The 12,522-nt window shown below is 51.0% G+C and overlaps 1 protein-coding gene across 2 annotated transcripts in view; it reads left to right on the forward strand.

Annotated features, from left to right (window-relative positions):
- The window catches only part of PDS5A (PDS5 cohesin associated factor A), a 1,291,333-nt gene that overhangs the window by 1,242,250 nt on the left and 36,561 nt on the right, over positions 1 to 12,522 (forward strand). The gene's annotated exons all lie outside the window — the stretch shown is intronic.

The raw sequence follows: 12,522 nt of genomic DNA on the forward strand, positions 1-12,522 counted from the left end.
GGCTTGTGGCAGTGTTCCTTTTGGCCATGCCCCACACAAGACTCAGGAGGCGGAGATTACAGCTGCACTTCGCAGCCTCATGGAATCAGGAGAAGGGCTCCCAAGAGGAGCCAGTCAACATTCTGCTATTTCTCCTCTCAGACCTCCACTGCAGGTCCGCTGACTTCAACTCGAGACAGGGCAAGCCCTTCTGGCAGCCGGCCCTCAGGTTACACTTACTACGGACTTAAAGGCCATATGGTTGGCTCTCAAGGCCTTTCTCCCTCTTATCAAGGGCAAGACAGTTCTTATCCAGACAGACGTCTCCACCAGCATGTACTAGGTCTACAAGCAGGGGGGCACCAGATTCCCTCCGCTGTGCAACCTAGCAGTCTGCATGTGGTAATGGGCTCTGGAGAATTTACCTCATGGCTGTCCACCTCCCGGGGGAATCCAACCTGGAAGCGGACTGGCTCAACAGACTGGGAGCAGACAATTACAAGTGGCAATTGAATGACCTGGTACTAAAGGAGATGTTCTTCAGGTGGGGGCATCCCCGGGTGTATCTTGCTGCCTCCCGGATCAACAGGAAATGTCAACAGTTTGCCTCCTGGCAGGGGCAGGGCTACGGCTCCCTGGGCGACACATTCCAGGTCTAATTGAACAACATGACGGCATATGCCTTCCCGCCCACACCCCTAGTCCACAGGGTGATCTGCAGGATAAAGGAATCCCGGCACCTCAGCATCATTTTGATAGCTACCTGGTGGCCGGTCAGACTATGGTTCTCAGGACTCCTCAGCCTTTCGGACAGACCACCCATTCACCTACTGCTGGGCTCAGCTCCTCTCCTGGCCCAGCAGGGGGCAGGATACTCTACCCTTGTTAGGGAGAATTCTCATTTATGGCTAATTTCCCTCACCTAGTGAGTCCCCCAGCAGCTTTGCTAGACTTCTGGAGTTTATTTTTTTCCACTTGATAAGAGTGTGAGCTTTTCCCCCACTCTTACTGTTGGGCAGAAACCTGTGCAGTTCCCTTGGGGAACACTGCAAAAGATTTAGGACTACAGGTGTTGGCAGTAAACCCAATTGGTAGCAGTCTGTACCACCCAGATTTACCTGGTAGCTGTGGCTGAGCAGTCAGACTTCCCTCAAGAAGAGTTAGGCAGTATGCAAAGTATACACAATAGGCACTCAGATACAATAGCACAAGCAAACACTTACCAGAGCTTTGGTATCAAGGTATATAATTATTTATTTAAAAACACACTTATTGAAACACTACAGCACTATTATGGTAAATCACTCTAAACACAGTTACTATTATTATATATACATCCCTATTTCCTTATCAGACAAGTCTTAGTTAACACCACTTATTTCCAGACAGAGGTGAGCGCTTAACTATAGATGGCACTCCAATAAGTTAACGAAAAAGGGAAGAAAAAAGGCAGAAAGTAGGAAAATACACCACACTAATACTTAGGAACTCTTAAGCAAGGCAGGAAAGTCCAAAGTTACTTGTGAGCCAAAGTCCATAGGCCGGGCCCACACTTGGAGGGAGTAGGGCACAAATGCACCCAAGATCACACAATGACAACAGGCTTAAAAAGTCTTGCAGGGAGTTCAGAAAGGTTTTAACCCCCTTTTTTTCCCTAAACTACAACCTAAAAAATATATATATAAATAAAAAAAATTCGACCATTTGGTTTTCGACCAAATTACGTCGACCAAATGTCTTTCGACCAAATGTCTTTCGACGAAATGTCCGGACAGCGTTTTAGTTAGGTTTCAGAAACGTTTAGCCAGGGTGTCCCAGACTAACCCAGGGTCGAAAGCCGGGGGCTTGCAACCCCGTACAGTCGGTTGCAAGGGAAGCCAGGCGGAACACGGTACCTTATGTGGAAGGGATCCTCCAGCGGGGGCAGTTGTTCCTGGCAGCGGGTGCAAGTCGCGGCGTCGTCCAGAGGAAGAGAAGATCTCGACGTGGAGGAAAGATGAAGGTCGTTGCACTGCCAGGGAAGAAACCAGCCGCGGAGTTTTCCGGTTAAAGGTACTACCCTTTGATTTGCTGACCCCATAATTATACTGGTAGAGCTGCGTCTTGGACCTGCTAATATATATTCCCAAGTACTTCGCAGACACAGGGCGTCTTGTATTCTCATTCAGCGGGAAGAGAATTGATTTGGACCAGCTCACTCTTAACCCTGATATATCGCCAAACGCTTCTATTTCCTGGAGACAGGGGTGGGGGGTGAGATGAGGTTACTGCCAGGGTTTCTAATATAGAAAATGACACCCGCATAAAGTGAGATCAGCTTGCGGATGCCCCACAATGCCAGCCCCCTTTGCACCTGAAGCCGCCTCAGCCTTTCAGCCAGAGGTGTATTTGCTTTAGCAAACAATGATGATAGAGGACACCCCTGCCGTGACCCCGCCTTGGGTCGAAAGCCTCAGAATGTCTCCCAAACAGCCCTATTCTTGCCATCCCCCCCCCCCATGGTTTTCCAAATCCAGCATTCCAAACTGACCAGCAAATGTGTTTCCTGGAGGAACAATATCTTGGCACCATGTCACTCACAGTATGTTACGACCTTGCACATCTTTGCATAGTTGAGGCCCCTGATGGTCCACTCAAAAGGCTACAGCAATCAGCTTACATATGTCTTCATTAGTACTGCTGATGTACCCGATCCCTTCACAAATGGCCCTCCTCCGTGTAGACCTCCAGTGCATTCAACTCTTTCAGTGCGACACACAACCTTTTTCCATGAACCTTCTTACCTTGAACCATGTCAACTTCCCACCTCCCCGTAGCTCCCATAACCCCCATCTTTGCCCTTAACACCCTTCTTTCTAGGGACAGCCATCCCCACTGCCAACCCTCAACAAGCAGTGAATCACTCCTCCCCCTTCCGCAACTCCCTCATTGAATTCTCTGAACTAAGGCGCCTACCCGGGGGCGCTGGACACAGCAACCTCTTCCAAGCAACCGCCATCAGGCCCCGCCCCCCCTTTAAGGAGAAGGCCCTTCCCAAAAGGATTTTAAGCAAATGGCCCTATTTGTTAAATTATACCATCGTGCCCTGCTGCAAGGACGGGTCTTGATAATTCACTGAAACAATAATTGATTCATCTTGATGATCACAAATAGGCACTTTGTGCATTGACTAACGACAACTTAATAGCATATCCCCTCAAGGCTTAGGCAAAGGCTGCAGCCTCAGTTGGGTCAGTAAAGAAAACAGTCTTATTGTGATGCACAATTCTTAGCTTGGAAGGATGCAACATTGCCTACTGTATTTGTTTGTCCCGCTGCAGTCTCTTTACCGCCAAGAAGGACAAGTGAGCTTTTTGCACTGAAGGGGTGAAGTCTTGATAGGACACATATTGTACATCTCCCAGTTCCTGTGCTCTTCGTAAAATGGTATCCCTGTCGCATTAATTCAAAAATCTTGCTATGACCGGATGCTGATTTTTCCCAGGTTTTGAGAGCCGGCAACCAAGATGGCTGCCAGCGTCTGAGCTCCGACACTGTTGAGGAGGAGGAGGCCCGTACATGCTCTGGCCGGGCAAGGATAGTCTGAACTTGCTGCAGAGGCACTGGTGACCCTAGGGATGTGCTGCAGAAGTGAGCACTTGCCGCATTGTAAGGCGCGAGGATGGAGTGCAGGCTCCCAGCAGAGAGGTGGACCCATCACCCGGTCGTCTGGAGAGGCAGGGCCCTCTCGGGAGGTATAATCACTGTTCCTCCTCCTATATAATCAGTTGCATGCGGGTCTAACTTGCTGGGGAAGGACCCTGATGATTGCTAGAGACGCTGGAGCCGCCGGCGGGGGAATCTGCTGAACAGCTGTTTTTGACAGAGCGGAAGCACCCTGCTGGCAGTGAGCAGCCTTCTGCCGGTATGGATAAGAATGTGAGAGTTGCTGAGGGAGGATTGATGGGCCTTGTGCTGCGATCTGTCTGAACAACCCCCTGTGTGATTGTAGGAGTATCTGGGAAGCACACTGCAGTTGTTGTGGAGTCGGTGTGCACAGCAGACCTGAACAGCTAGCCCATAGCAGACCCGTGCAGCGTGCTGAGTCGAGTGAATGAATGCACGGTTGTCTCTCTTGTCTCACTTTTGTACTGTTAAAGATGTTAGCGGTTGCAGATTATACCCTGTAATGTCCCCAGGAGTCCCCATATGGGGGATGCAACACTATTTGGGGCGAGAGGAGTGAAGCTGCTGGATGGGTAAGGGCTGAGATTTGGTAAAAGGAACCCGCCCCATTATATGGTGACACAGGGGCGGTACACTTCTTCAACCTACGACTGAGGTGCGTGCCCAAGTAGACTGGTGGATGGTACTGTGAACAGCATAGAGGTGGTCACTATTCCCTGTGGCAAGGCCTGAGGGAGAGCCTGTTGGGGGGTGCTGCTGTTGGATGGTAAAGGGAAGCAAGAAGCAGGGTCGCCTGCAATTTACCCATAAATAGAGGGTGCTGCTTAATAGGGGCATGATGACCTCGCCTAAAATGGCTAGGAGTGGAGTGCCGACTGCTTCTGAATCCAATAAAGCCCTGGCGGAGTGAGGCAGACCACCCTCAGAGTTAAGTTTGGTGCTGGCCGAAATGAAGTCCGGTTTCGCTGCTGTGAACACTAAATTGGACGGCATGGAGTATAAAATGGACCGCATGAAGGAGCCAATAGAAAAGTAAAGTGGTTGCCTCCAAGAAGCTGAGCAATAGGGTCTGCGTGCTGGAAGACACAAGTGGCGAGGTCACAGCTGCAATTCAGGGTTTACAGAAGGAGGTGAAAGATATAAAAGATAAAAATGAAGATTTGGAGGCAGGATCCAGGCGGAATAATGTTCAGGTCACTGGGTTCCCGGAGTCAATACCATCCAGAAATATGCAACAGTTTATGGAATCCTTTTTCAAGCCATCTCCCCGGTTTATAGTGGAAAGAGCACATAGAATTTCGGGACAGAGGCCGTTGCCAGCTCTCTTGACGATTGCGGATTCTCCAGCATGGGATCTGGCATGGATTTCCATGCTCATGTTTATTACCCGTTGTGAGGCTGGGAATCCTCAGTAAAGAAAAAAAGTTTCACTTTCGCTTTAAAATTGTATTTCTTCTCTCACTGTCCTCTGGGTCATACTGCCTCCATCCAATGACTGTTCTCTCCCTAGGCTCCAACCGTGGTGGCCATCTTCAGATTTTTACAGCACGCTTCAGTGTTGGGGGGAGTCCTAGAGCTCTAAGCTTTTTTCCTGATAGGTTGGTAATATTTGAAAGTTTTGACTGATTTTTGGATTTATCGTTCGACCGGAGGTCGACTACTGGCAGCAGGGATCCGCTGTCAGTGAACATCAAACTGCATCGAAAATCTGTCATCGGAAGGCCCAGGCTTGGGCCTACTTAGCATCTTTTTCACCATGACTGAGGAGAAGAGATTCAAACTCTGCGTGAAAGGTAAACTAACGAACGTTGAGGATCGACACCACAGTTGTCTTTACTGCCTGCATCCGGACCATGATGAGGAGGGATGCAAGGTCTGTCGTGGGTTTTCGATAAAGACCAAGAAGGACTGCTACAGCTGGCTGGTGGTGTAGTTAAAGTCTGGTAAGGCCTCTGGCTCTGGGCATGGTCATGCTTCCCCCAGGACCTGCCGGTCCCACTATTCAACTCCCTCAGATAAGAGGTTGAGGTCCTTTGGGGATGCTTCACCCGCGGGGGTCAAACGAGGGCAAGGCCGCTCGCTACGGATCCCACTCGGTTCGCTGATGCTACTGGTACCGGCTCGGGAAGGTCAAGGTCGCCTTCACCATCCGCATCCATGGTGAGAGAAAGTCCTTGACTCCTTCGAAACTCTGCTTGCCATCGGCGGAGAATAAGATGATGGAGAAATCATAGGTGGGCTCTTCTCTGCCTCCATTGGAGTCTCAACCAGCCAAGACAACACCATCAACTGCGTCATCGACGGCTGCTGTTGCCACCCCGTCAACGGCCTCGTTGACAACCGCTACTTCTTGAAAAGGAGGTCAGACCATGAAGGTGGTGCCCACAGTCACAGCAACGGTTACTCTGTGGGTGTCCTTACCAGAGTTTACTGCCACGGCTTTGGCGAAGACCCCCGGGAAGGGGACATCATCCTCCTTTCCCCCAAAAGTCTCAGGAGAGGGGAGGGAGTAGGACTCCAACGATCCCTAGGAAGGGTACAGAACAAGGAGCTGAACAGTGTGTGCTGAGGCACATCTATAATAGCTCTGATGAGGTGACTACCTGCCCAAGGGCTACTATTCAGAACCCAAAGGGCGCCAGGGAACCTTGTTGGAAGATGGGTCGCCGTGGGATTAACCCCATCGCCTACCTCACCAGAAGGGGCGTACCAACCCAGAGCCTTCCCCTCTCACTCCTTCTACACCTGAACCCAGGGATGTTTTGTTGGGCATTCTGACCATGCTGCACACGCTCGTATCAGAAATTCAGCAAAGACTGCTGCCTACACTTGGCCCTGCTCCATCTGGAAGTCCTCCAAGGCTGCTTCCTGGAAGTTCTTCCAGGCGCAAACACAAGTCAAAGGGCCCTGCTGGTCCAAGGCGCCAACTGCCATCGCCTCCTTGAGATTTGACCCCAACAGGGGATCCTGCCATGCGCGTGGGCACGGATATGGTGGCTACGGCGATGGACACCGACAAGGCTTCTGACTTTGTGCCAGCGGACGGAGAGCCAGTAGGCGCGGATGATCCGCACAGGTCCTCTCCACCCGATGAGGTTGGGTACTTCCATTCTATGATGTCCAGGGCCTCCAAACATTTTCAAATGGTGCCTGAGGAGACTAAAAACGAAGGGTCCCTTTATCAATGTCGCGAGTCCAGGCGGAGGACCATCATGTCCGTTCCTTTGTTGGATGATATCTGGGATGAAGGCCTGGTGCTGTTGAAGAATCCAAGCACTACCCCAGCCAAGCGGGACAGACTTGAGAAGAAATACGGAGTCCCGGGCTTGGCCCCCAGGTCCCTGAGGTCCCAGCCTTCACCTGACTCTGTGGTCTCAGCGGCTGCCAGGAAATGCTCTGCAAATTCCTCATCCATGGCACCCCCGGACCAGGAGGGGGAAGAAGCTGGACGCGATGGGGTAGAGCATTTTCAATACGGCTGCCAGCACCGTTAATGCTGCTAATGCACTGCCCATTTTGTCCTGCTACGACCGGGAGCTCTGCTATACGTTGGGCCCTATTCTTGACTTAGTACCTGACAAGAAGACAGAAGCTCTTGAGCTGTTCCAGGAGGGGGAGGTGGTGTCAGAGAATGCTGTCACAGTGGCGGTGGACATCGCACTCAATGGATTCCGTCAGATGGGAAACAGTTTCTCTTCGTTGGCCGGGCTGGCTGAAAGCCACCAACTTCAGGCCGGACATTCAGTCTAAGGTTTTAGACATGCCATTCGACAGAGAAAACCTGTTTGGCAAGGCAGTCGACGAGTCTCTTCAAACCATCAAGATTGACACAGAGATGGCACTTTTGCTAGACACCCTGCAGCAACGTTGGTCGTCTTTTTGTTCCACAAGCGAAAACCTGGCAGGTCCTCCAAGGGCTACAACACCCCTTATCGGCAGCCTTCCCACTCCACGACGCAGGAAGCATACAGAGGCTGCTCGCGGGCATACAATAGCGGAGGACAGCATGGTGCCACCCACATATAGGGCCCCGACACCTAAATTGGCCTGAACCGGCCGTGGACTCAGGCACCCACTTGTGCATCCCAGTTGGAGGTTGGCTGGCGAGTTTTGTCAGCGCGTGGAAGCCCATCACCACAGACAGATGGGTTCCGGACGCTTTCTTGGAGAGGGGCACACCTTGGAGTTCCAAAGCAGGTGTCCTTGTATTCCCCCTGTAATTCGGCAAGAAAAGCACGTGGTGCAGCTGCTGCAGGAGGTCCAGGCCATGTTAAAAAATGGGGCAAAGGGAACCCCTACCCCAGCACCTCTGCGGCTCCGGGGTGTACTCCAGATACTTTCTGCTTCGAAAGAAGACAGGAGGGTGGAGGCCGATCCTGGACCTGTGACTTCTCATCAGGTACCTGAAGTCCCACACGTTCAGGATGGTCATGTTGCAGCACATGGTCGGCCAACTGGAGTAAGACGACTTACTGGCATCTGTGGATCTGGAGGACGCCCATTTCCACATCCCCATCCATCGGAAGCACTGCAAGTTCCTGTGGTTTGTGGTCCTGGGGCGGCTCTATCAGTTGAAGGCACTTCCCTTCGACTTGAAAATGGGTCAGAGGGTCTTCACAAAGTACTTTGGTCCGGTGGTGGCACATCTGCATCTCAAGGGCATCCACGTCTACCCTTACCTGGACAATTGGCTAGTTCGATCCCTGCCTATTCTTTGTCAAGTCAGCATACGGCAAGGACTGTGCGTCTGCTGACTGATCCGGTATAATCTATAAATTATACAAAATCCTGCTTAGAGGCATCGCGGAACTCTGTTTCTGGGGGGGCATGTCTCAACGCAGTGGCTTTCCTGGCGGCTCCCTCGGCAGTGAGGGTGGTAGCCATCCTGGGGATGGTGCAGTGCCTGTCGTCTGCACGGTCAGCCACTGTGTGAGCCGTCAAGTCACTGTTGGGCATGATGTCCTCCTGCATCAACCTCGTCCTCCTTTGCAGACTTCAGATGAGACCTCTTCAGGAGTTTTTGGATGCTAGATGGCTGCAAGTCTCGGGTTCCTGGATGGACAAAATCCCCCTCGACGCGGAGTTCCGACGAACGATACAGAGTTGGGGGCAGGAGTTCTCATTCCATGCAAGGAGCCCCATTCCAAGTCCCTCCTTTCCAGGAGACGGTTACCACGGATGCTTCTCTGGAAGGTTGGGGAGCTCGTACTTGACGGTTGCACGCCCGAGGCCTCTGGCTGTCAGAAGAAGACCATTCACATCAATGTCCTGGAGCTACGGGTGGTCTTCTGGGCCCTCAAGTCTTTCCTACCGTTGCCGAGGGGCAAGGTGGTGAGGATCTTCACGGACAGCACCACCATTGTGTTCTAAATCCGGAAGCAGGGCGGGGACACACTCTCTGGCTCTCTAGGGAGGCCCAGGATCTGTGGCACTGGGCCATTAGTCAGGACATGTTGCTTGTCCCCTTTCACCTGGCGGGCACCTAAAACACCATCGCAGACTTGCTCAGCAGGGAGCTACGCTCTTGCCACGAGTGAGAGCTTTGCCAGGACCAGGTGGATCTTCTATTCCACAAATGGGGTCAACCCCCAGATTGACCTTTTCGCGATGGTGATGAATTCCAAGTGTCAGAAGTTCACCAGTAGGTTCCCACAGCCGAGGAGCATGGAGGATGCAGTCTTGTTCCTGTGGGAGGGATTCTTCCTATACCTTTTTCCCCCGTTTCCACTCCTGCTACGAGTGATCAACACACTTCAGACAGTGTCACTGCAGGATGATGCTTGTTGCACTGGCATGGCTGTGACAGAACTGGTATCCAGACCTGCTACATCTGTCTGCAGTTCCGTCCATCAAGCTTCCACTACTTCTGGACCTTCTGTCAGGAGAGGGAGGAGCGATTCTACACCATGACCCAGCGCCGCTGAACCTCAGGGCCCGACTCCTGCAGCCCTAGAGTTTGGACATTATTCTTTATCTGTGAAGTGTAAGGACATCCTAGCCGAGGCCAGGGCCTCTTCAGCATTGACTTGCTACAGCTATAAGTGGAAGCATTTCTCTGTGTGGTGCCGAGCTCAGAAGATTACCCCTCTGCGTGTCACGACTCCACAGCTCTTACCATACCTGCTTTCCTTTGCCAAGGCTTGACTGGCTCATGCATCCATCAAGGTGCAACTGGCTGCCCAATCCTGTTGCACCAGGGTGCCTGAGGGGGGGGTGCTTCTCTGTGGTAGCACAGACTCGAGGAGTTCCTCAAAGGACTCTTCAGGACTTTTCCGCCGATGAAGGCTCCTGCCCCGACTTGGGAGCTCAATGTGGTTTTCACTAGACTCATTGGATTCCTTTGAGTCGATGCAACAGGCCCTGCTCAAGTTTCTATCGTAGAAGTTGACTTTTCTTGTGGTGATCACCTCGGCCAGGCGGGCCGGGGAGATCCAGGCCCTGTCGTGCAAGCAGCTGTACTTACCCTTTCACGCTTCAAAGGTGGTACTGCGTACACACCCCACCTTTATCGACAGGGAATCCAGGCAGGAGACCCAAGTTGACCAAGCAGTGCTAGGCAACCTGTTCACTTGAGGTGAGTCTGTTCCAGAGGTAAGTGTTTATTGCTTCTGTTGAGCCTTGCCCCCTCCCGTGGTTGTGTACATGTGCTACTGTTATTCATGAGCATGTGAATCCTTGCCAGACCCCATGCTGGAGAAGATTTAAGTTACTTACCTGTAGCTTGTTTTTCATAATGGGTCTGGCATGGATTCACATGCAAACCCTCCCTCCTTCCCCTTTGTTGCTCTTCTTGGTTCATACTGCAACTTTACGTGCTTACCAAATATGAAGATGGCCACCAGGGGTGGAGCTTAGGGAGAGAACTATCATTGGATGGGGGCAGTATGACCCAGAGGACAGGGATTGGTTTAGAGGAGAAATACGGTTTTAAAGCGAAAGTGAAACTGTTATTTATTTACCAAGGTTTCGCAGCCTGACGACGAGGAATATTTATGAGCATGTGAATCCATGCCAGACCCATGCTGAAGAACAATAGTTACAGATGAGTAACTTAAACCTTATGGCACGCTTTCAGTTTTTTGTATTAACCCAAACAAGACCATGGCCTTCCCTTTGTCCGAGGATTCCACTCTTTCCTCGCGTCTGGCGGCACATGGAATCCAATCGCAAATAAAGGTTATCAAATACCTAGGACTGACAATAACTTGGCTGTTTGGTGATCTTTACAAAGCTAATTACCCACCATTATGGGACAGAATCACCAAAGATTTACAAAAATGGTCCAAGATTACTCTCTCCTGGGCAGCCAGATGTACAACTATCCAGATGAACTTCCTGCCGAGGTTGGTATTCCTGTTGCAGTCACTACCAATTATAATCCCAACTGCCTTTCACTTAGAATTGAAGAAAACGCTCCTGTCTTTCTTGTGTGCAACGATGAGACCCTGCCTAGCATTTGCGTCCATGCTACTTCCAAAAGATAAGGGTGGTATGGGCTACCCAGATTACTATGAATATTTCAGGGCTTCACAGCTGAGAATCTTACTAGACCACCTACGGGATAGTGCCGAAAAACAATGGGTATCCTTAGAAAATGGTCTTTTCTCGCCAGTGACCCTGTTCTTGCTGTTTTCTGCTACCTGTAGCAGAACTCTAAAGACATGGCAGGTGTCACATCATGGCCATCCCGCTTAGTTTTGTATAGGACCCCCCCTGTCAGATTTAATAACTGACCCCAATCGCTTTCAACCCTTATAAGAGGCAAGTCTAGTTAGTGGGGCTAATGTGGAAGGTGGGTGAGTTCCTTACTAAAGACGAGCTGGAGCAGGTCCTGCACATAGGCACCATACAACCCTTACTGTACCTCAAGGGCGTGTTGTTATGCACTGGAATAAGCAGCTCCAGTGCCCCTTGACACCCTTTAAACACACACTCGAAGCACACCAGGGGTTCAGAGGTTTTATCTGTCTATATGCCTCCTTGCTTGACAGAGGTCACTTAGCCACACCACCCACGTAAGCACTTTGGGTTAGAGGCCTGGGGCTGTAGGAGGATGCAGGGGTATGGACCACAATTTACAGGGCAGTATGGTCCTCAGAAATTGCTGTTCAATACAAAATGCACAAAGTAGGCTACTATTCCGGTGGCACCTAACTCCTCAGAGGCTTGCAAAGATGTACCCTAGTGTGCGTCCCAGTTGCTGGAGAGGGCTGTACTGCCGTTTGCGATTACTTGTACCAGTGGAGCTGTCCTAGGGTGCAACTCTATTAGGAGGTTCGGGTTTGGATTTATGCTATCGAATGGATTGTCTGGGCTCGGTCTCCTCTGCTGATTTTGTTAGGGGTTGGAACTAGGGAAGATGGCCATGTACTGGCATCTCATTTGCCAAGAAATCTTATTTTAGTAGCACGTGTATGCCTCACAATACACTGGAAGAGAAGACCTCTCCCCACAAAATTTGAATGGTTAGACAAGGCCCATGAGATATATGAAATGGAGAGCCTCGCGGCATCCTTATTGGAAACCCATGCGTATGTGGACATGGAATGGCTTCCTTTCCTAGAATACGATAAGGCTGAAAGACTAAGGAGTGGAGGCATGGCCAATTGAGTGGGAGGAATGATGATGGAAATGCAAGAAAGTCCAGACAATATCTACTGTAAACCTGCGGTTCAAAAATTGTGCATGCAATGAGTACCCATGCACAGACAATTGTCACTCTTGTGTTCTTGTTTTCAAGCAATGCTGGTCAGCGGTTGGTGCTCCTGCCTGGTTGATTGTCACCGTTAAGGTGGGGGGTTGGAGGAACTGTAGAGGGTGGTGAGGGAGGTGGGGGGGGTGTTATAATTAGGGAGAATGACCGTCAAGAGATTAACG

The sequence above is a fragment of the Ambystoma mexicanum genome, chromosome 6q, assembly GCF_040938575.1.
Source record: "Ambystoma mexicanum isolate Mex_15411 chromosome 6q, UKY_AmexF1_1, whole genome shotgun sequence".
In the NCBI taxonomy this organism is placed as follows: Eukaryota; Metazoa; Chordata; class Amphibia; order Caudata; family Ambystomatidae; genus Ambystoma; species Ambystoma mexicanum.